The sequence below is a fragment of the Erpetoichthys calabaricus genome, chromosome 10, assembly GCF_900747795.2.
Source record: "Erpetoichthys calabaricus chromosome 10, fErpCal1.3, whole genome shotgun sequence".
In the NCBI taxonomy this organism is placed as follows: domain Eukaryota; kingdom Metazoa; phylum Chordata; class Cladistia; order Polypteriformes; family Polypteridae; genus Erpetoichthys; species Erpetoichthys calabaricus.
Genome location: NC_041403.2, coordinates 128,193,407 through 128,217,499, shown reverse-complemented (window position 1 = coordinate 128,217,499; position 24,093 = coordinate 128,193,407). Strand labels below are relative to the sequence as shown.

The following is a 24,093-nucleotide window of genomic DNA, read 5'->3' as shown; positions in this document are numbered from 1 at the left end:
CATTAGGAACATAGCTTTGTGAGCAGAAATCCCATTACCTGATAACTAGAAGAGTACATGAAAATTTTGCATTACTTTGCATGCTATAGAAATGTTTAATCTGGATAATCCTAGAGAAGATGGCAAGCTCTGCTCAGGGCATACAGTAGTGTGCTGCAGTTTCATTTTGACAGTAGATGTATCAGGTGTATTTCATTTCACTATATGATATTGTGTATTTACTTTCTAGTAGGCTACAATATTAATGTAACCTGTATTTACTTTATCCTAAATCATGTGTCTGCTATCCTTAAACCTGAAAATATTTGTTAATAATGTTGATTTTGGAATGTCTGATTAACTGACTGACTGACTAACGTTTTCTGTGTTGTGTCAAAGTTAATATTCTCCAGGAGTGGTCAAGTTGGGAGGATGCCTCACTTCCTCACATTACTCTTGTGGTGTAAGATTAGGGGTCTGATAATCAGTCACAAGGAGCTATTAGTTCCTTGCCACTTGTGTGTGGTTTGATCAACATGATCACAAGTAATAGAGAGAGAGAGGCCCTGAAGCTCTAGGCTTGCTCTAATTGGCTGGCACTTGTGTGAGTTGTGTTATGCAAATTGTTACATTTGTATATATGTGTTTGTTTATTTTTATGCTGAGCTACTTGATTACCAGCAGTGACGTTGTAGCGTGGTTACCACAGCACACACAATTGTTACCCATAATGTACTGTATTTTCTGTAGTTAACACTAGAATTACAAAAGCCTATGAAAAACTTGTAAACTCGGCCCACCTTAAATCCCTTCGCACCTCTCCGTCAGCATCTTTTGTTTTGGAAATGCATCGATCAAGAAAAGCAGCATACTGGATAAAAGCTGACACACAAACGCTGGTGAATCTGCCTTCTTCCTATCTCATTGTCACTTTAATTTTTTCTGTTCAGTTTTATTCTTGAGTGTTCCTGCTCACGCTTAATTAGTATGTACCTTATGGTCCGTGATGTCAAAGCAGCACTGATAAAAAAAATAGAGACATAGGTATATATGATATTTGAAATAATTAATTTTATGACCTGTATAGTACATTTCAGAAAACACTGAGGCCCTAATGCAACCTAAGTCATATTTTTCATATTCATTCGCATACCTTATTGTGGTTGTAATCAGTGACCGCGTGTTTTTTTCCCCCGATCTTGCCCCGTCTCTACATTTTGGTGCATGGTGGTGTTTCTTTTGTACTCCAGGATATGCAGAGGAAAGAATAGTACTGAGAGCTCAGTTCAGCGCTATATGCAATCATCTAGTTCAAATGTTAACAGTTCCCACGCACCCAAGGACCGTCTTTCCTACATTTACGACATGTGTACCTGTTGCAATGTACACACTTCTCTCTATGCTGTGGTTCCTATTACATTGAAAGGACACCTGACACTGACTGAGTTTGCTTTCCTGGGCAAAGCAGCGGTCTTGGAACTGAAACTTGTCAATGTTGCATCATCTTTTTCTTTTTCCATTGTCTTTTCTTGCAACGAAGAAGTTCCTCTGCAAGGTGCGCCAAGAACACTCTTCTTTTCTCAGTGGACCTGTGTATGCCTTGTACAGTACATGTGCGTTGATCACCGCCAGGTCAAGCATGTTGTAGCACACAGCAACCTGCCACCTGTGTGTTCCTGTTCACACTGAATAAGCTCACACCTTCTGGTGCATGATGTCAGCGCAACACCGGGGATAAAAAGAAAGAGACAAATATATGGAACAATTTGAAGAAATTATTTAATGATCTGAATACAGTAATCCCTCCTCCATCGCGGGGGTTGCGTTCCAGAGCCACCCGCGAAATAAGAAAATCCATGAAGTAGAAACCATATGCTTATATGGTTATTTTTATATTGTCATGCTTGGGTCACAGATTTGCGCAGAAACACAGGAGGTTGTAGAGAGACAGGAACGTTATTCAAACACTGCAAACAAACATTTGTCTCTTTTTCAAAAGTTTAAACTGTGCTCCATGACAAGACAGAGATGACAGTTCCGTCTCACAATTAAAAGAATGCAAACTATATCTTCCTCTATAAAGGAGTGCGCGTCAGGAGCAGATTATGTCAGAGAGATAGAGAAAAGCAAACAAATCAATAGGGCTGTTTGGCTTTTAAGTATGCGAAGCACCGTGGCACAAAGCTGTTGAAGGCGGCAGCTCACACCCCCTCCGTCAGGAGCAGAGAGAGAGAGACAGAGAAAAACAAACAAGCAAAAATCAATACGTGCCCTTCGAGCTTTTAAGTATGCGAAGCACCGTGCAGCATTTCGCTTCAGGAAGCAGCTGCACAGAAGGTAGCAACGTGAAGATAATCTTTCAGCATTTTTAGACGAGCATCTGTATCGTCTAGGTGTGCGAACAGCCCCCCTGCTCAATCCCCCTAGGTCAGGATCAGAGAAAGTCAGCGCAAGAGAGAGAGAGAGAAAAGTAAGTTGGGTAGCTTCTCAGCCATCTGCCAATAGCGTCCCTTGTATGAAATCAACTGGGCAAACCAACTGAGGAAGCATGTTCCAGAAATTAAAAGACCCATTGTCCGCAGAAATCCGCGAACCAGCAAAAAATCTGCAATATATATTTAAATATGCTTACATATAAAATCCGAAATGGAGTGAAGCCGCGAAAGGCGAAGCGCGATATAGCGAGGGATTACTGTAGTACCAATCAGAAAACATTGTCGTACTAATGCAATATTATTGGAAAATGAACAGCGTCAGATCGGGTGTAAATTTATGCTGACACTTTTTGTTAGGGTCAGATCAGGAGGGGGAGAGGGAGATCGTGAACGTGACTGAGAGAATAAAACTGAAAAAAAGGTTATCTTTTACAAGTACCATACATTTATACCCGATCTGACAAGTCAAGTCAAGTTGGGGAGCATGCACTGGTACAGTGCATTGCCGCACCCACTACATGACAAAACAACTCGGGATTCCGGTTTGCAACCCCCCAGACAGACACACAGTCCAGTCTCACCCTCCAAAAATGACCCTCTATATGCCACAGCCAGGTGTTACGTGGGCAATCCCTTGGCCTGTTCCAGCCATTCGGGTCCCCAACAATGAGGATCTTACGAACTGGATCACCCTCAGGAAAACGCTTCCTCATAATGCAGGTAATGTGCCTCACTTGGGACTCCATGAGCAACCACTCATTTGACACAAAGTCAAACCAAACCAACGGTACCCAAGGATTTTCCGGAGAGACACAGTACCAAAGAAGTCTAGTCTTCGTCTCAGGTCACTGGATAGCACCCATGTCTTGCAACCATATAGTAAAACAGGAAGCAAAGCACCAGGGCTCTAAAGACTTAGACCTTTGTCCTTTTGCATAGATATCGGGAGTGCCACACACCCCTTTCCAGTGACCTCATGACCCCCCATGCTCTCCCAATCTGTCTGCTGACTTTGTAAGAAGAGTCACCAGAGACATGAATGTCACTGCCAAGGTAAGTAAACCTCTCGACAAGGTTGACACTCTGTCCGCAAACAGACACACTGCTAATTGCTTTGCCCAAGATGTCATTAAAGGCCTGCATCTTGTTTTTTATCCAGGACACTTGCAAGCCCAGACACTCAGACTCCTTGCTCAGTCTCTCGAGCGCCCCACTCAGAGCCTCCATTGACTCCACAAAGATCACAGCATCATCAGCAAAGCCAAGATCCATGAACCTTTCTTCACCAACAGATGCCCCACAGCCGCTGGACCCCACGACCTTGCCCAACACCTAGTCCATACAAGCATTGAACAGAGTAGGAGTAAGAACACACCCCTGACGAATCCCAGAATCAACTAGGAAAAACACAGAGGTTCTGCCTCCACTCTGCACAGCACTCACAGTACCATTGTACATGCCGGCCATGATATCCAGCAACCTCGCGAAGATCCCGCAAACCATCAGGACGTCCCACAGGGCAGCTTGATCAACTGAGTCGAACACTTTACAAAAATCGACAAAGGCTGCAAAGAAACTTTGCCGATATTCGCGTTTGCGCTGCATGAGAACCCTCAGTGCCAGAATGCGGTCGATGGTAGACTTCTTATGCATAAAACCAGACTGTTCCGCTTGCTGGTAGGTGAGCAAGTGATCACGGATCCTATTGAGGACGACCCTAGCAAGGACCTTACCCGGCAGTGAGAGCAGTGTTATCCCCCTGTAGTTGTTGCAATCCAGGCGATCACACTTCCCTTTCCAGACGGGGATGACAAGTCCCGTTTTCCAGTCAGTTGGGATGATGTCAGTCTCCCAAATGGAAGCAAAGATTGCTTCCAATGCCAGGAGGACAGCCTTACCACCAGCCTGGAGAAGTTCACCCCGGATACCACAGATCCCTGCAGCCATTCCTCCCCCCAGCTGATTCACCACCTGTGCAATCTCAGTGAGATTGGGTGTTTCACAGCTAATTGGTGGATCAGCCTCAAGGACCGTGGACCCAGAGATATCCATCGTCCTAGCCAAAGGTTCAGCTTTGAACAACTGCTCAAAGTAGCCAGCCCAGCGGGTCACAACTGCAGTGTCATCCGTAAGGACCGTTCCATCAGCTGCCCTGACTGCGACTCTCCGAGGAACAGATTCAGATGTGCGTAATGCTTTGATTCCTCTGTAAGCAGACTAGACCACAGATGGTGTGTCACTTTCTCACAGATTCCTCTAACAAACGCCTCTTTATCTGCCCTCAGAGCCCTCACAGCCGTCCTTCTCAGTTCCCGGCACAGACCAGAGTTGCCACTGAGCTGTGCGCTGCAACTCCACTTGATGATATCCAGGGTGCCCTGCGAGATGAAACATCTCCTTCTGGGAACACCGGTAACACCAACACAACCCTCTGCAACCTTCAGGGTCTTGTCACGGAAGGTCTCCCACATCACATTAGGATCGGCAGTCATACCCAAATCTGCAAGTTCCTCACACAAACTGCATGCAAACTCATTAGAAACTCATTTGAACATTTTTTTTTTTTCGATCTTGCCCAGTCTCCATGTTATGGTGCATGGCACTGAAAATGCAGAATACGTCTTCTTTTTCGGTACCCATCAGCTGGGTACTGACAGGTCTAAACACAAGTGTGGAGAATTGCTTGCTTACTAAAGTGACTTTAGCTATAGGTGGAAGTCCCACTTTACTTATGGTGCCAAGTAGAGTTTTGTTTCAGTGCAGCAGTCTATTAGCCAGCGAAAGCAATGTGAAGAAGCTGTCTGTTATTACAATTCTGCCTTTGTCCAGAAACGGCTCCACAAGCTTTATGACCAGAGTGTCAGAAAGTCTTTTTCCCATGAGACTGGGTTTTTATCCCTAAATAAGGAGTGGCATTGCACATGTACTTTGTCTCCAAATCTGGTACAATCCAAAACTTCATGCCAAATTTGTCAGGCTTGGTTGAGATGTATTGTAAGAAAGGACAATGGACTTTAGTTGGAAGCAATTGCTCATCAACAGTAATATGTTTCCTTGGGTTGTAACTCAAAACACAGTTCTTAACAAAATGTTGCCAGATGTTTGAGATCGCAGAAAATCTGTAATTTTCTACACATTTTTCACGGTTGTTTTTGTTGTCAAAGTGCAAATGTCGCATTATACTCTGATAGTGGTCACGGGGCATTGTATCTTTGATTGCCGATACAACATATAGTTCTGACCAAGCATCAATCAAAGCACCAACTGTGGTCATCACTGCTCTTGTGAGAAGAATGGCGATAAACGCCATCAACTCAGAGAGGCAAAGGCAAGTTCGTTGTACCACGTAAATGTGACTTACTTAATAATGGCTCTGAGGCTAGGGATCTGCACTGGCAATCGGAAGGTTGCTGGTTTGAATCCCGTAAAATGCCAAAAGGGACTCTGCTCTGTTGGGCACTTGAGCAAGGCCCTTAACCTGCAATTGCTAAGTGCTTTGAGTAGTGAGAAAAGCGCTATATAAATGCACAAAATTATTTAAAAAAAATTATTATTAATACTGAATTTTTTTTTAAAAAGCTAACTTTTACAGGTATTTAAAATTTACACCGGGTTTTACAGACTCAAGTCAAGTGTATGTTTTTATTATATAGTAGTAATAATGATAGCAGCTCACTACTCAAACCGGGGAGAACTGGGACTCAAACCCGCAAGCTCTTGATTACAAGGCAGCAGTTCTTACCTCTACACTGACACATTGGCTCTCTGTCGATTGATATTTGGGTTTGGCCTTTTACTCATTGACAGCAACATGTAAATTCAATGATTTCCTTTTCTTTGATTATATTCTTTAATAAAAACACGCTTGTTTTTTTATACCTTTTGTGAAAGTGTTCATTTTATATTTGGACTTCAGTCTTCACACATTATACACTTCAGCATTTTGTCTGTTATTACTGTAACATGAAAAAAGTTTCTGTTTTAGTTATACAATACAATACAATACAGTTTATTTTTGTATAGCCCAAAATCACACAGGAAGTGCCGCAATGGGCTTTAACAGGCCCTGCCTCTTGACAGCCCCCCAGCCTTGACTCTCTAAGAAGACAAGGAAAAACTCCCAAAAAAAAACCTTGTAGGGAAAAAAATGGAAGAAACCTTGGGAAAGGCAGTTCAAAGAGAGACCCCTTTCCAGGTAGGTTGGGCGTGCAGTGGGTGTCAAAAGAAGGGGGTCAATACAATACAATACAATGCAGTACACAGAACAGAACAATTCCTCAATATAGTAAGAAATAAAAAATATAAATTTTAGAAGTACAGAGCAGAATTTAACAGTAGATGATATATCCCATAATAAGATTTGGATTTGTGTAGAGTCCTGGAGACCTCATCCTTCAAGCTGCCTCCCCATTTGGCCATTCCACAGCTGAAACAGTGCTGGGCCAGCCAATCCGATGAAAGGACCCCTCTTTCCCACGATTCCTGCGATCCTCCATCTGGGATGACTTTTCCTTAGGCAGGCAAAACAACTTGGCAGGTGGGCCATGGCACCAAGTGCCACATTTGAGTACTGAGAAGAAAAACAGAATAAGTGAGGGTTAGTATACAATTATAACTGTCATGTTACTTATGTTTAAGTGCTAATGACTAACAACAGAGATGCAGTCTGTACAGTTAATCAGCAGCTCTAGTCAGAATATGCTAAACTGAAGTAGTGAGTCTTCAGCCGGAATTTAAAAGCTGAGACCGAAGGGGCATCTCTTATAGTAGCAGGCAGACCATTCCACAGTTTAGGGGCCCTGTAACTAAAAGCTCGACCTCCCACTGTTATTTTATTAATCCTTGGAATCATAAGCAGACCGGCATCTTGAGATCTTAATGTGTTCTCAGGTTTGTAAGTCATGATAAGTTCAGACAAGTAAGCCGGACCTCGACCATTTAATGCTTTATATGTTAAAAGAAGGATTTTGAAATCTGCCCTAAACTTAAGCGGGAGCCAGTGTAAGGATTTAAGAACTGGAGTTATGTGTTCGTATTTTCTTGTTCTTGTAATAATTCTTGCAGCCGTATTTTGGATTAACTGGAGGCTGTATAAAGAACAGTTTGAACATCCTGTGAACACCGCATTGCAGTAGTCAATCCTACTAGAGATAAATGCATGAATTAGTTTCTCAGAATCCTGTTTATTTAAAAAGCGCCTTAATTTCCTAACATTTTTAAGATGGAAGAAACATGTTTTGGACAACTTTGTAATATGCACTTTAAATGACATGCTAGAGTCAAAGATAACTCCTAGATTGCGGGCTGATTCAGTAAAATTGACTGGGATTCCAACTGAGTTAAATGATGACAAAATATTGTTGTGATCAGCATCATTCCCTCCAACAATTAACATCTCTGTTTTATCTGTATTTAAAGACAAGTAGTTCTCATTCATCCACTCCTTTAATTCGCTAACACAACTAAATAAAGACAACATTGGAGAAACTTCATTTGATTTAAATGAAAGGTATAACTGGGTGTCATCTGCATGTGAGTGAAAATTAACATTGTTTCCTAATGAGAGATCCCAGTGGAAGCATGTACAGTGAAAACAGTTAAGGTCCCAGTACTGAGCCCTGCGGGACACCATATTGAACTTCTGTGTATAATGATGGAGTATTGTCAGCACATTTCTGTACATATTGGAATCGATTTGATAAGTAAGAACTAAACCAAGCGAGAACGGTGCCTGTAAGCCCAACATCATTTTCTAGCCTGTGCAGTAAAATAGAATGGTCGATGGTGTCAAACGCTGCACTTAAGTCCAACAACTTGATTATAGTGGAGTTTCCTTCATCAGAGGATATCAGAATGTTGTTTACAACCTGTGTTAGTGCTGTTTCTCTTCTATGAACAGTGTGAAAACCAGACTGGAATTTCTCAAATAAATTGTAATGCGTAAGGTGTGTCTGAAGCTGACTGGCGACTACTTTTTCTAGTATTTTAGAGAGAAACGGTAAATTTGAAATAGGCCTATAATTATTTAGTATATGTGGGTCTAGGTCTGACTTTTTAAGTAATGGTATAATGACTGACACTTTTAGTGTATCAGGTACTGTGCCATGCAATAATGAACTATTGATAATGTTTAGGATAGGCGCTGCAAGAACATCCATTACACTTTTTACTAGTTTTGTTGGCACTGGATCTAAAGAACAAGTAGTGGGCTTCATTTTAGAAATTAAACTTAAGACTTCCTGCTCAGCTACAGGATTAAAATTACTAAAGTGCTGAGTGCAATGTGAGACAGGGTCTGCTAAGCTAGTATTTGGTTTGTAGTGTGATGCAGAGATCTGGGATCTTATATTTAAAATTTTCTCATTGAAGAAGTTCATAAAGCCTGTACTGCTAATATCTGTTGGTATTTTGCACTGTTGATCTGAATTTCCATTTGTTAATTTAGCCACTGTTCTAAACAGTACCCGAGGATTTTTATTATTGCTATCTATTAATGTAGAATAATATTCTGACCGAGCTTTAAAGAGGGCTTTTTTATATTTATTAACACACTCTGTCCATGCAATTTGAAAGACATGTAGCTTTGTTGTTCTCCATCTGCGCTCCAGTTTTCGACACTCTAATTTAAGAGCTCGAGTGTTTTCATTAAACCAGGGAGAGTTTCTATGTGCTTTGATCACTTTTGTTTTAAGGGGAGCCACTGTGTCCAAAGCATCTCTCAAGGTCACATTATAATGTGATGTTAGCTCATCTAAATTGTTTTCCATGTTTACATTTGATGTTAACTGATCTAAATGGTTTTCCACAATTACACTCGACTTACTCAAAGTATCTATAAATTTTGAAGCAGAATTACAATCTAGATGTCGCACTGTCTTTGTTTTAATCTGGGAGTGTGTTGGCAAGGGCAGGACTAAATCAAATGTAATTAAGTAGTGATTGGAAATAACTTCATTTAATGGAGTAATAATTACATTTTGAATTTCAACTTTGTATGTTATAATTAAATCTAATGTGTGGTTATGATTATGAGTTGGACCTTTGACATTCTGACAAAATCCTACTGAATTTAACAAATAAGTAAAACATTTGCTAAAAGTGTCAGTTTCCACATCAATGTGTACATTAAAATCTCCCATCAGTACTACGTGATCACAATTTATAGCCAAATCAGATAGAAGGTTGCTAACTTCAGACATGAACAGTGAATACGGCCCTGGTGGTCTGTAGACTAGCACTATAATTGTGCTGGAATCTGTTTTAATATTTAAAATGAATGCTTCAAAGAATGTAAAGTTGCCTAAATTTTTAGAAGTGATTTGCATTTTGTTACAATGAATTATTCCAAGGCCTCCTCCTCGACCTGAATCTCTAGACTTATGAAGGAACGAGTATCCATCTGGTGACGCCTCAGCTAGGGGTACAGTGTCACATTTACTAAGCCAGGTTTCAGTGAGAAGACACAGATCAGATTTTGTACTTAATATAATATAATTTACCAAAACAGCTTTAGTGCCAAGAGAGCGAATGTTCAATAAGCAGCATTTAAAACTGTATGCATCTTTCTGAATTGGTGATATACTTTTTGTTTTAATTTGAAGTAAATTTCTATTACAGATGCCCCTGGTGAAGGGTCTGGTTTTATCCCTTGGTCTAATTATACACCTTATTTTTTGGTTATCAATTAATTTAAGGTTTGTATCAAGACTAAATTTACTGGATGCCCCAAGACAAGGATTATGGGTAACAGCTTCAGGAAAGTAACAGGTGGGATAAACAAAGCCTGTAATTTAAGATCACATGATTGCAGCCTGGATGATGCTCTAGTCAGTCAACCAGGCAGTTTTGCTGCCATATTTTGGGATAATACATAAGATCCCCTCCAGTTAGGATGAAGACCATCTCTTCTGAAAAATTCCAGGCCTTTCCCAAAAATCATCCCAATTGTTCACAAACGCTATGCGTTTATTTGCACACCAGGTTTATAGCCACCAGTGAAGGGAATGCAATCTGCTATAAATCACATCCCCTCTATATAATCTTGGTAAGGGGCCAGATACAACTAAATTCCAACATTTTCTTTTAGCTTTGATGCAAAGAGAGATGAAGTTCCTCTTTAATACCTCAGATTGCTGTGAATAAATATCATTAGTGCCGACATGCAGCAATAAGGTAGATACTTCATCGTCGGTGACACGGTCCAATGCGGCCTCTATGTCAGAAATCTTGGCCCCTGTGAGGCACTTAACATTAACTGCTGGTTTAACACAGTTTGGAATTCTAACATTCCACACTATGGAATCGCCAATTATGAGCACTTTCTTATTCTCAGTTTCCACAGGCGCGCTGCGGAGTGCTGAGAATCTGTTCTGGGTCCGAATTGGTGACCTGGGTGCCGGGGGGACTACATTTTGGATTCTTAGACCCCCGTCTCACTGTTACCCACTCGCCCTGTGGCTGAATTGGTGCTGCTGACTTCGGCCCCGCACTGACTACAGTGGGGCCTGGAGAGACTGAAGCCGAATCAGATGTAGCCGAATTGTCTAAACAAGCCGAGTCGATCCAATTTTTGGTTTGCCTAATCGCTATCAGATTCCTAACGCGGTCCTCCAATTCGTGTATTTTCCCGACCAACTCTAAATTAACTAAACAGTTTTGGTAGGTGAAGCTGTCTACACTGTTTTAGTTATGTGTTCAACATTTCTTACCTCGCATTTCCTGTCATCCTATATTTACCCGAATCATTGTAGACACGGAACAAACATGAAATGTATGTATTTCAAATAACTAGATATTATTTACCCTGTACCAGTGCCTGCTCCCTAATCTAGCCTGATGCAATTCTCCAGGCACCTCACACCCAGATAAAGAGACTTTAGTTGGGAGAACTACAGCTGTTAAGGTGGTGGTGGGGGGGGGGGGGGGGGGGGGGGGTTAGGAGGGTTGGATAGCAGGCTACTTGCTGCTTGTGCTGATTGACACATTTGCAAAACAAAGATGCAGAAGAAGAGGTTTGAAAGAGTTTAAGGTGGCACAGAATTACGACTTTATTCATAGGCTCCAGGGATTCTAGTGTTAAAACATCAGAAAAAATGAAGTGACAGCAGACCATTCAGCCCAACAAAGCTTGCCAGTTCTATCCACTTAACACTGGAATCCCCACCAAAATTTTGTTTTTCTTGATCAACCTATTTTTCCTCTTAATCTCCTTTTACTTAAACTGAAAAAAATTCTGCTGTTTTTCTGTTTTAATCCTTCCTCATAGCTCATCCCCTGCAGTTTTGGAATCACTCTAATTGCTCTTCTCTGTGCTTCTCCATCCATCCATCCTCTTCCGCTTATCCGAGGTCGGGTCGCGGGGGCAGCAGCTTGAGCAGAGATGCCCAGACTTCCCTATCCCCGGCCACTTCTTCTAGCTCTTCCGGGAGAATCCCAAGGCGTTCCCAGGCCAGCCAAGAGACATAGTCCCTCCAGTGTGTCCTGGGTCTTCCCCGGGGCCGCCTTCCGGTTAGACGTGCCCGGAACACCTCACCAGGGAGGCGTCCAGGAGGCATCCTGATCAGATGCCCGAGCCACCTCATCTGACTCCTCTTGATGCGGAGGAGCAGCGGCTCTACTCTGAGCCCCTCCCGGATGACTGAGCTTCTCACCCTATCTTTAAGGGAGAGCCCAGACACCCTGCGGATGAAACTCATTTCAGTCACTTGTATTCGCGATCTCGTTTTCGGTCACTACCCATAGCTCATGACCATAGGTGAGGGTAGGAACATAGATCGACTGGTAAATTGAGAGCTTCGCCTTGCGGCTCAGCTCCTTTTTCACCTCGACAGACCGATGCAGAGCCCGCATTACTGCGGATGCCGCACCGATCCGCCTGTCGATCTCATGCTCCATAATTCCCTCACTCGTGAGCAAGACCCCGAGATACTTGAACTCCTCCACTTGGGGCAGGATCTCGCTACCATCCCTGAGAGGGCACTCCACCCTTTTCCGGCTGAGGACCATGGTCTCGGATATGGAGGTGCTGATTCCCATCCCAGCCGCTTCACACTCGGCTGCGAACCGATCCTGAGAGAGCTGAAGATCACGGCCTGATGAAGCAAACAGGACAACATCATCTGCAAAAAGCAGTGACCCAGTCCTCCAAACCGGACCCTCTCAACGCCTTGGCTGCGCCTAGAAATTCTGTCCATAAAAGTTATGAACAGAATCGGTGATAATAATTGATTTCATTTAATTGGCTGATATTTTTTCTCTTGTTTTATTCTACATTCTAAAATATTTAGAAGTATTTCTGTGCTTTCTTAACTCATTTTTTCTATTGTTTTGACCTTTTTGTGTGTAGTTTGTTTTTTTCGTTGTATCTTAATAATGACAATTTAAATGAAGCAGAGCAGACACCTGAGAAAGCAACACTGAATGATCAAAGACTGCATCTGCTTTAGCATTATACCCACTAATTAATAAATAATGGTTTAAACAACCTGAAACCTGGAAAATAACAATGAAAATCAGGATAAAAATAGTGCTGGGCAGTATACCGTTTTATACCAAAAACTGTTTTTTATTTTTGTTATGATACGGGTTTTTCTCATACTGGAACACCAGTTTAAATAGCCTAAACAACGTTCAGAACGTGGCACAGCGGGAAACTATTTAAGCGGGGACCTTTTTCACTGCTGCACCGCTAAACAGGCATGCAACGGAGTACATACATTAATGGAGGTATTGAACGGTGAAAATGGACAGAGAACATTCCTAAACGGAACCTGTAGCAGACGATAAAGTTGGACATGATGACACAGAAGCCCTTTTGACAAAAAACGGTGCCGTGTCTGTTGTCTGAATATACTTTGGTTTTAAAAGTTCGAATGTGGACCATTATGTTCAAATATGTGAATACTGTTTCTATACTACTGGATAATACTGCAAGCCAAGTTGAACTTGATTTTTTTTTTCTTCAATACTGTGTAATGTATCTGGTTACTGTGTAATAGTGTGATGATGCCGGTCCCCTACAGACTCCCTCTTCTCACATGGGAGTCTGTTGAACCAACACCGTCGATAATTATGACCGAGATGAGCTGAGAAAACTCATTGAATCCAGGGGATGGTGGGAAGTGCTCAAGTGCTTTTGTTAGAAACAGTCAAAAGTAAAACCAAAAGTGTCCATTGTGTAGTGTTCAGAAAAATACAGTACCCAAATAAATAGCAAATCCATAAAACCAGTGAAACGTGGAAATAAAATCCATAATAAATAAATCCGTTAAAATGCAGTCTCTCTCCTCGACCGATCGCAGCACACCACCTTCTGTCTCCACCCTTTACTGGCATTTCTGGCAGAGCCATTCCAGCACGAACTGCTTTCTGCCAACCCCTGTCTTGGTTGCCGCCACACTGCGCATCCAGACCGTCCAAGGTCGGCACACCTCCCATCTTCCTTCACGCTCACTCAGTCGCTCCTCAAATCCATTGGGAGGTCTTACATTTCTCTCGCCCCACTCTAAACGCTTAGTCAGTGGGGTAAACCAGCCTCTAGATCGCCTCAGCCTGCATTCCCTCACGGAGCCCCAGCTTGTGCTGTCTTCACCTTCTTGGTGTCTGGATCATCTCCCATGACTGCCTTTTCCCTTCTTTAACCTCCTTGTGTTCTATCTTTTCTTTTTTCCTTCCCCCTTTCCTGCCAGCCCATAAATATACGTCTCCGTGGGCGCAGCGCCTTATTCACACGCTGCAGTAAGCCAATCAAGCAATTGAAAACGATTGGGTGCGACTCACCCCAGCCACCTCATCAACTCCCCGTGGTCATGCAATCGCGCCCACGCCCACAGAGACGGACATGGCGAACTGGATTTATAAACTGACCTTTTTTTTTTTGACTCACTATACCACAAATAGTATTATAAATGCAAGTTGCAGTTTTATTATTTATGTATATGGCTTAGTTTGAAGCAAGGTCCATATTAATGCAATTTGCCTTAATGACGGTTCAGTTGGTAAAGATGTCATCACCAAGTTGCACTTGTTTTATTTTATTTTATATTGGTGAATACTGTGTAATGTACCTGGGCTTGAAGTTTTGAAGTAATAGTATTAGTACTGGAAGTTGCACTATTATTTATTTTATTGTTATTATTTATTAGTTTAAATATTATGCAGTTTAATGATGGTAAAGTTGTTTAAAAAGTCACTTTAATGTGTCAGTGAACAGAGATTGTTAACATTAACAGAAAGTCTAGTTGGTTTTCAAAAAATATTTACTATTTATTCCTTTTCTAATACATGTTCAGTGCAATACAACTTTTGACAGGCACCTCTGGATATTTTACTAAGTCTAAATGTCTCTTTGGATGGTTGACAATATGTTGTCAAATTTTTAGTTTAAGTTGTTTGCAAAATTTGTTCAATAAAAAGGTTCTATAGTTTGACTGCAACTGTCATGCAATGTGATTCCTTCTCTTCATTAGTGCCCCCCTCCTTGAAAACTATCACCATATGGGGCCTTGCTAACCTGTATTAATACTTGTGTGCACATTAAAATGTATTTTGTACAATGTACAATTCTCATGACAGTGGAATAGGTTATTCTTAGTTATTACGTAGTATATTAGTAATTGCAGTGGAAAATGTGGTTAACTCATGCATGGGAAAAAAATACAGTCGAATACCGTGAAACCGGTACAATTTTGAAAAATACTGTGATATAGAATTTTGGTCATACCGCCCAGCACTAGATGAAAATATTGTTAAAAGGTAAAAATACATTTTCCATATAACTGCTTATTCTACATCGTTCTATTATAAAAGAAAATCTTGCAACGAGACGTGATCTTCTGAGAGACAGAGAGACACTTCAGAGAGGCAGAGACACTTTCACTTTGTGAAAATGAAAGTGATTTTAAAAGTTTTAATTTTGTGTGTTACAGGACATGGTATGGATGATGCCCACATCACCTGTGCCCATTTCTCAGTAAGAAAGTTGTCACTTATTTTCTTTTGCCAGTTTAAATTTTTTGCCATTTGCACAAAGTTGTAAATGTTTGTATAGAACTATACACAGCAGGAAGCACTTTGGTAAAGAAAAAACTCCCTACTTCAGTGGAAACACATTTTTAAAGAGCAACTCTGCCTTTTGTTATTTTAGCTCCGTACCTTTTCTGTTTACATTTTCTTAACGGCACAGCTGTGAGTCTTTTGTTATGCAGGAAAAGAACATTATTTTATTTTATTCAAGGAGCATTATTATTTAATATATGCCAATGGTTTATTTTTGAGCCATTTCTCATTTACATCTACAGCTGTATGTTAATAAAAGTGCCTGTGTGACATTTGAGACATGTGGCTTTGACTCAGAACTGTCTTTTTGTTATTATTTTATGGAAAGAAAAAATACAGAGATATATATCATATATCACCATTCAGCTAAAAAATATCAACATATGGTTTTTGGTCCATATCGCCCAGCCCTATTTCAGCGTATTTAATCTGAACTGCACTTCTTCCTCTAAAAATTTCCAAATCAGTCAATTCCCTCCACCACCTTTTCTGTTCTGTCTATTCTTCTTAAAAAATGTGTAACCATCTATGTTATACTCATGCCTATCTTTATTATTTAGGCAGGTTTCTGTTACTGCTGTATCATTATTATGGTCAGCTATATACAACACAACTCCATCTCACTTGTTTTGTTTTTGATACAGCATTAAGGTAGTCAATTTTTAATGTGTTAATGGATGTATATTTGCACTTAAACTTTGGGTTAGAATTGACATTACTATGCATACAGTATTTGTTTTTACACTATTGTTCGTCCCCACATGTATAGTTCTTAACCTTGCCTGTCCTAAACTCCCTAGTCCCAACCTCGTTTATTCCTTTGTACTGTGTATTGTTCTTCTCATTACATACAAAGGTGAGGTCTATTTCTGTCTGACAAGATACTTAGTTTTGATAGGTGAAGAGAATATCATATCACTGGCTTTACGATGCATTCACTTTTATTTAAAATATCCTTGTGTTTCTTTTTTTATATTTTAATTTTATTGAATTTTTTAAAATCAAATAACACTCCATACACATAACTCGAGTCTTGCAAAAAGAAAAAAAAAGAAAAAGGTTTGAAACAAATCAACCCCCACCCCTGAGAAGGAGAGCTAGGCCAGCAGTGTAAAACTTTATGCTAGTAAAGACAAATGAATAGATAAAATAATAAATTAATAGAGATAAATTGAGTAAAAGAGGGGAGAGAACCTGCTTCCTCAATTTAAATGATTATTCTAAAATGTTATTGATTAGATCCTGCCAGGTTTTGAAAAAGTTCTAAGTGCGAATTAGATTTTTTCCAGTTTCAAATAGTATATAACCTCAGTTACCCACTGACTTAGAATAGTTGAGTTAGGATTCTTCCAAGATAAGTCTACGTGCCATTAGTGTAGTAAAGGCAATTATAGCTTGTTTGTCCTTCTTCTCTTTAGGCTTGTCTGGAAGTATGCCAAACACAGCTGTTAGTGGATTAGGAGGGATTGTGACATCCAAGCTGTCTGATTTTGGTCCAAAATTATGTTAATTTGATGCAGGCCCAAAACGTGACCCAGTGAGGCCGGAGCTTGATTGCAGCGTTCGCAGGTTGGATCTTGCCCTGGAAACATTTTGGACAATTTTAAACGAGAGAGATATGCTCAATATATAATTTTAAGTTGAATAATTCTATGCTTTGTGCATATGGAGCATCAGTGAAGTCTGTGCATTGCTACTTTCCACTCCTTTTCTGAAATATTGAGTAAGAGATCCTTTTCCCACTGTTCTCTTGGATCTTTGAAAGGGAGGGACTGTAAAATAGTTTTATATATTACAGAAATGTTGACTTGGTCCTCAAGAGTGAGCCATATTTTTTCCAGTATAGAGGTAGGTGGGAGGAGGAAAATTGGACAGGATCTATTTAACAAAGACTTCCAATTTGAAAGTAGTGAAAAAAACGTGTTGCTGGTAAGTTAAATTTGGAGTGTAATTGTTTGTAGGATGCAAAAACGTTGTCTATGTACAGATCTCTAAGTGATTTAATCCCAGATGTTTTCCAGATATTAAAAACTGCGTACGTTTGAGAGGGTGGGAAAAGGTGGTTCTCGTGCAGAGGTGCCACAGATAAAAGCTTCTCTATCTTAAAATACTTCCTACATTGGTTCCATATTCTGATTGAGAGAAGCACAATTGGATTGCTAGTATATTGGTGAAAACTTGCATTTATAGGGGTACAAAGCAAGGAATATAAAGAAGTAGTGCAGGATTTTATTTCTATTGTGGACCAAGCCTATGTATGTTCATCTGTTTCTGTCCATGTCCAGGTTTTTATAGTTTTTATGTTTGCTGCCCAGTAATAAAAGTGAAAGTTAGGTAGAGCCTTGGGTCTTTGTAGCGTCGCCCTTTGAATACATGGATGTTTTGAATTCCAAATAAATGAGGTTATGGTTGAGTCTAAATTCTTAAAAAATAATCTATTGATGTATATTGGAATGTTTTGAAATAAAAAGAGAAGCTTAGGAAGGATATTCATCTTAACAATGTTAATTCTTCCAGCTAAAGTGAGATGAAGGGTTGACCATCTATGCAAGTCTTGCTTAATTTTTTCCTTACAGACAGCAAAATTTTGTTGATAAAGATCTTTATATTTATCTTGTGATGTTTACCCCTACAGTAGGTATTTAAACTGATCTGCAATGACAAAGGGGAAGGTGTCCAATCTAATATTGTATGCTTGAGAATTCACTGGGAAGAGCACACTTTTATTCAAATTGATTCTGAGACCAGAAATCTTTTGAAATTTTGTTAGTGTTGTTAGGACTGCAGGCCCAGTATTTTGTGGGTCTGATATATACAGTACTATATCATCTGCATATAGAGAAACTTTCTGTTCCAGTCCTTCTCTGATAATCCCCTTTATCTCAGTAACATTTCGACAGTGAATTGTAAATGGCTCAATGGCGATTGCAAAAAGCAGTGGTGAGAAGGAGCATCCTTGTCTGGTACCACCTTCTAGTTTAAAGTAGTCTGAATTGATGATGTTAATACAGACTGAAGCTTCTGGATTGATATACAATAATTTGATCCATGCACAAATGTTCGGGCCAAACCCAAATTTCTCCAATGTAGTGAAAAGGTACTTCCATTCAACCATGTCAAATGCTTTTTCTGCACCCAATGATAATATCATCTCCGGAGTGTTTGACTTTGTTTGGTGAATATATTACATTTTACATGCATCAAAGATTGGAAGTTAAGTGTCTGCCTTTAATAAATCCAGTTTGGTCTTGTGATATTACCGAAGGCAGCACTTTCTCCATCCTTCTAGCTAGGACTTTGGAGAGTATCTTAACATTGTTATTCAGAAGTGAGACTGGTCTGTACGATGCACATTTTAATAAGTCCTTATTTTGTTTAGGAAAGACAGTAATTAATGCTTGGCGAAAAGTTTGAGGTAGAATTTTATTTTCTTTAGCTTCTGTAAATGTTGCTAATAGTAAGGGGGGGCTAGCTGAGTTGAGAATTTCTTATAAAATTCGGCAGGGTAGCTATCAGGCCGTGCTGCTTTCCCACTCTGCAGTGAGTTTATAGCTTCTAGTAATTCTGATAGTGCCAAAGGTTTATCCAATTCATCTGCCCTAGAGTATTAATTTGTGGTATCTGTAATCTGTCCAGAAATGTCTTAGGTTGTGTCTTGTCATCTTTAATCTCAGTAGAGTATAAGGATTTATAATAGTCTCTAAATATGTGCATTATATTTTTATGGTCAATGATTTTGTCTCTGTTTTGTGCTGTTGATTGCTGGGATTGCATTACGAACTTCTTGTTTGTGGATTTGTTGAGCTAAGATCTTATTAGCTTTCTCTCCATGTTTATAATAATGATGTCTTGATTTAAGTATGAGTTGTTCATTCTCTTTAGTTGTTAAGAGGTTGAGCTCTGAATGCAGAGCCTGCATTAGGATCTTAGGAGCTCTGTTGTCCGGGGCTTTATGCCCCTGGTAGGGCCACCCAAGGCAAACTGGTCCTAGGTGAGGGATGAGACAAAGAGCGGTTCAAACCTTCTATGATGAATGAAAACTTGGGACGCCGTTTTCCCTTGCCCGGACGCGGGTCACCGGGGCCCCACTCTGGAGCCAGGCCTGGAGGAGGGGCTCGATGGCGAGCGCCTGGTGGCCGGGCCTGCACCCATGGGGCTCGGCCGGGCACAGCCCGAAGAGGCAACGTGGGTCCCCCTTCCCATGGGCTCACCACCTATGGGAGGGGCCAAGGAGGTCGGGTGCAGTGTGAGTTGGGTGGTGGCCGAAGGCGGGGACCTTGGCGGTCCGATCCTCGGCTACAGAAGCTGGCTCTTGGGACGTGGAATGTCACCTCTCTGAAGGGGAAGGAGCCTGAGCTAGTGTGCGAAGTTGAGAGGTTCCGGCTAGATATAGTCGGACTCACCTCGACGCACAGCTTGGACTCTGGAACCAATCTCCTTGAGAGGGGCTGGACTCTGTACCACTCTGGAGTTGCCCCCGGTGAAAGGCGCCGAGCGGGTGTGGGTATACTTATTGCCCCCCGACTTGGAGCCTGTACATTGGGGTTTACCCCGGTGGACGAGAGGGTAGCCTCCCTTCGCCTTCGGGTGGGGGGACGGGTCCTAACTGTTGTTTGTGCGTATGCACCGAACAGCAGTTCGGAGTACCCACCCTTTTTGGAGTCCCTGGAGGGGGTGCTAGAGGGCATACCTTCTGGGGACTCCCTCGTTCTGCTGGGAGACTTCAATGCTCACGTGGGCAATGACAGTGAGACCTGGAAGGGGCGTGATTGGGAGGAATGGCCCCCCCGATCTGAACCCGAGCGGTGTTTTGTTATTGGACTTCTGTGCTCGTCACGGATTGTCCATAACGAACACCATGTTCAAGCATAGGGGTGTTCATAAGTGCACTTGGCACCAGGACACCCTAGGCCTGAGTTCGATGATCGACTTTGTGGTCGTGTCGTCTGACTTGCGGCCACATGTCTTGGACACTCGGGTGAAGAGAGGGGCGGAGCTGTCAACTGATCACCACCTGGTGGTGAGTTGGCTTCGATGGTGGGGGAGGATGCCGGTCAGGCGTGGTAGGCCCAAACGTGTTGTGAGGGTCTGCTGGGAACGTCTGGCAGAGCCCCCTGTCAGAAGTAGCTTCAACTCCCACCTCCGGTAGAACTTCGACCATGTCCCGAGGGAGGTGGGGGACATCGAGTCCGAATGGGCCATGTTCCGTGCCTCTATTGTTGAGGCGGCTGACCGGAGCTGTGGCCGTAAGGTGATCGGTGCCTGTCGTGGCGGCAATCCCCGAACCCGTTGGTGGACACCGGTGGTGAAGGATGCCGTCAAGCTGAAGAAGGAGTCCTACAGGACCCTTTTGTCCTGTGGGACCCTGGAGGCAGCTGATAGGTACCGGCAGGCCAAGCGGAATGCGGCTTTGGTGGTTGCTGAGGCAAAAACTCGGGCGTGGGAGGAGTTTGGGGAGGCCATGGAGAACGACTTTCGGACGGCTTCGAGGAGATTCTGGTCCACCATCCGGCGTCTCAGGAAGGGGAAGCAGTGCAGTGTCAACACTGTATATGGTGGGGATGGTGCGCTGCTGACCTCGACTCGGGACGTTGTGGGTCGGTGGGGGGAGTACTTCGAAGACCTCCTCAATCCCATTAACATGCCTTCCAATGAGGAAGCAGAGCCTGGGGACTCAGAGGTGGGCTCCCCCATCTCTGGGACTGAGGTCACCGAGGTGGTCAAAAAACTCCTTGGTGGCAGGGCCCCGGGGGTGGATGAGATACGCCCGGAGTTCCTCAAGGCTCTGGATGTTGTAGGACTGTCTTGGTTGACACGCCTCTGCAACATCGCATGGACATCAGGGACAGTGCCTCTGGATTGGCAGACTGGGGTGGTGGTCCCCCTCTTTAAGAAGGGGGACCGGAGGGTGTGTTCCAACTACAGAGGGATCACACTCCTCAGCCTCCCTGGAAAAGTCTATTCAGGGGTCCTGGAGAGGAGGGTCCGTCGGATAGTCGAGCCTCGGATTCAGGAGGAACAGTGTGGTTTTCGTCCTGGTCGCGGAACAGTGGACCAGCTCTATACCCTTAGTAGGGTCCTGGAGGGTGCATGGGAGTTTGCCCAACCAGTCTACATGTGTTTTGTGGACTTGGAAAAGGCATTCGACAGTGTCCCTCGGGGAATCCTGTGGGGGGTACTCCGAGAGTATGGGGTACCGGCCCCCCTGATAAGGGCTGTTCGTTCCCTGTACGATCGGTGCCAGAGCTTGGTCCGCATTGCCGGCAGTAAGTCGAACCCGTTTCCAGTGAGAGTTGGACTCCGCCAGGGCTGCCCTTTGTCACCGATTCTGTTCATAACTTTTATGGACAGAATTTCTAGGCGCAGCCAGGGCGTTGAGGGGGTCCGGTTTGGTGGGCTCAGGATTGGGTCACTGCTTTTTGCAGATGATGTTGTCCTGTTCGCTTCATCAGGCCGTGATCTTCAGCTCTCTCTGGATCGGTTCGCAGCCGAGTGTGAAGCGGCTGGAATGAGAATCAGCACCTCCAAATCCGAGACCATGGTCCTCAGCCGGAAAAGGGTTGGTAGCGAGATCCTGCTTCAAGTGGAGGAGTTCAAGTATCTCGGGATCTTGTTCACGAGTGAGGGAAGAATGGAGCTTGAGATCGACAGGCGGATCGGTGCGGCATCCGCAGTAATGCGGGCGCTGCATCGGTCTGTCGTGGTGAAAAAGGAGCTGAGCCGCAAGGCGAAGCTCTCAATTTACCAGTCGATCTATGTTCCTACCCTCACCTATGGTCATGAACTATGGGTAGTGACCGAAAGAACGAGATCGCGAATACAAGCGGCTGAAATGAGTTTCCTCCGCAGGGTGTCTGGGCTTTCCCTTAAAGATAGGGTGAGAAGCTCAGTCATCCGGGAAGGGCTCAGAGTAGAGCCGCTGCTCCTCCGCATCGAGAGGAGTCAGATGAGGTGGCTCGGGCATCTGATCAGGATGCCTCCTGGACGCCTCCCTGGTGAGGTGTTCCGGGCACGTCCAACCGGGAGGAGGCCCCAGGGAAGACCCAGGACACGTTGGAGGGACTATGTCTCTCGACTGGCCTGGGAACGCCTTGGGATTCTCCCGGAAGAGCTAGAAGAAGTTGCCGGGGAGAGGGAAGTCTGGGCATCTCTGCTCAAGCTGCTGCCCCCGCGACCCGACCTCGGATAAACGGGAGACAATGGATGGATGGATGGATGCAGAGCCTGCCTTTTCCTATGAAGCGTCTCACTTGGACACTTGGCATGTTCTTCATCTAGTCTAGTAATTTTGTTGATCAGCTCTGATACCATCTTGGTTTCCAGTTTATTTTTGTGGGAAGATATGAGATAATCTGTCCTCTTAAAAAGGCCTTTAGGGTTTCCCAGAGTGTTCCTGCAGAAATTTGTATTTGTCTCTAAAAAAACTGATTTGCTTGGATATAAATTCTGTACAGTTCTCATCTGCTAATAAAAGAGGATCAAGATACCTATCATCGACATTGGGTGCATAAATACAGTGGTCTACAAAAAATTATTTTTTGTTTGCTACTGGGAACTTCAGAGCAGCTCTTTATTAATTTTTTTTACACAGATTTCATATATGAAATCAGAATTAAGCCAGCACATCAGGTTTTTGAAAAACACATCATTGACATTTTGACACTTTTGAATATCAATATAATATATCAACATGATATCTGGAGTTTGGACTATGTCCCACCAAAATTGTTTTGATGTGTTTATTCTGAAAACAAACCAGAAGACGATACCAGAGACATGTTAAAGCATATTTATGTCAATTTACATCAATATAAAAGTGAGGTCAGCGTGCCCAAAAATGTTGGAGGCACTGACTTTTGCACTGGTACTGCACATTCATCTCTCTTTACAAGAACCAACAGTAGTCACCCATCCTGCTTGGAGTGAATTTTCCCCAATATCAGTTTTCCATCACCTTTATATCTTGATGAAATCTTTCCCCATGCTCATCTCTGACATCGCTTAGATTTGGTGGAAAAAAGTTGAGATGAGAATGTAAAAAATGTGTCTTCAGTGACATTCTGGCTCCCGTAAGCTAATATGCTTTCAGCATATTCTCCACAAACTCAGCATAATTCTCTGCTCTGTGACTGTCAAGAAAATTCTGGACAACCTGCACGAATGAGAGTGCTGATTCAGTTGGCTTCAGTTTCCTTTTGAACTCATCATCAAGCATCACTTAACAGATTTCAGGGCCAACAAAAACACCTTCCTTAATTTTGGCTTCACTTTTCTCGAGACAAAACTTATTTTTTAAATGCTGAAATACCTTGCCTTTACTGTCCAGTCACCATAGTTGTCCAAGACCTAGAACATCATAACTAAAAAATGGGACATGCTGGACGAAAATGGTTTTCAGATTTGGAGTCAGCAAGTAAAATTTGTTAAAGTACAAGTACAGTAAAAGAATCCCAGTAGCAAAATGCTTGTTGACCAGTGATTTATTAAAATCACTTTACAGTTAAATAAATTACCCTTGACAATCACATATCTCCCCTCAGGATCAGATACTACAAATGAGACTGTTCTATGTATAAGAATTCCCACACCTCTAGTTTTCTTTTTTAATATGTATATTTTTCCT

At 42.5% G+C, this 24,093-nt stretch overlaps 1 protein-coding gene across 1 annotated transcript in view; it reads left to right on the top strand.

Moving 5' to 3' along the window:
• The window catches only part of LOC114658435 (brefeldin A-inhibited guanine nucleotide-exchange protein 2-like), a 923,594-nt gene that overhangs the window by 672,592 nt on the left and 226,909 nt on the right, over positions 1–24,093 (top strand). The window lies entirely within an intron of this gene.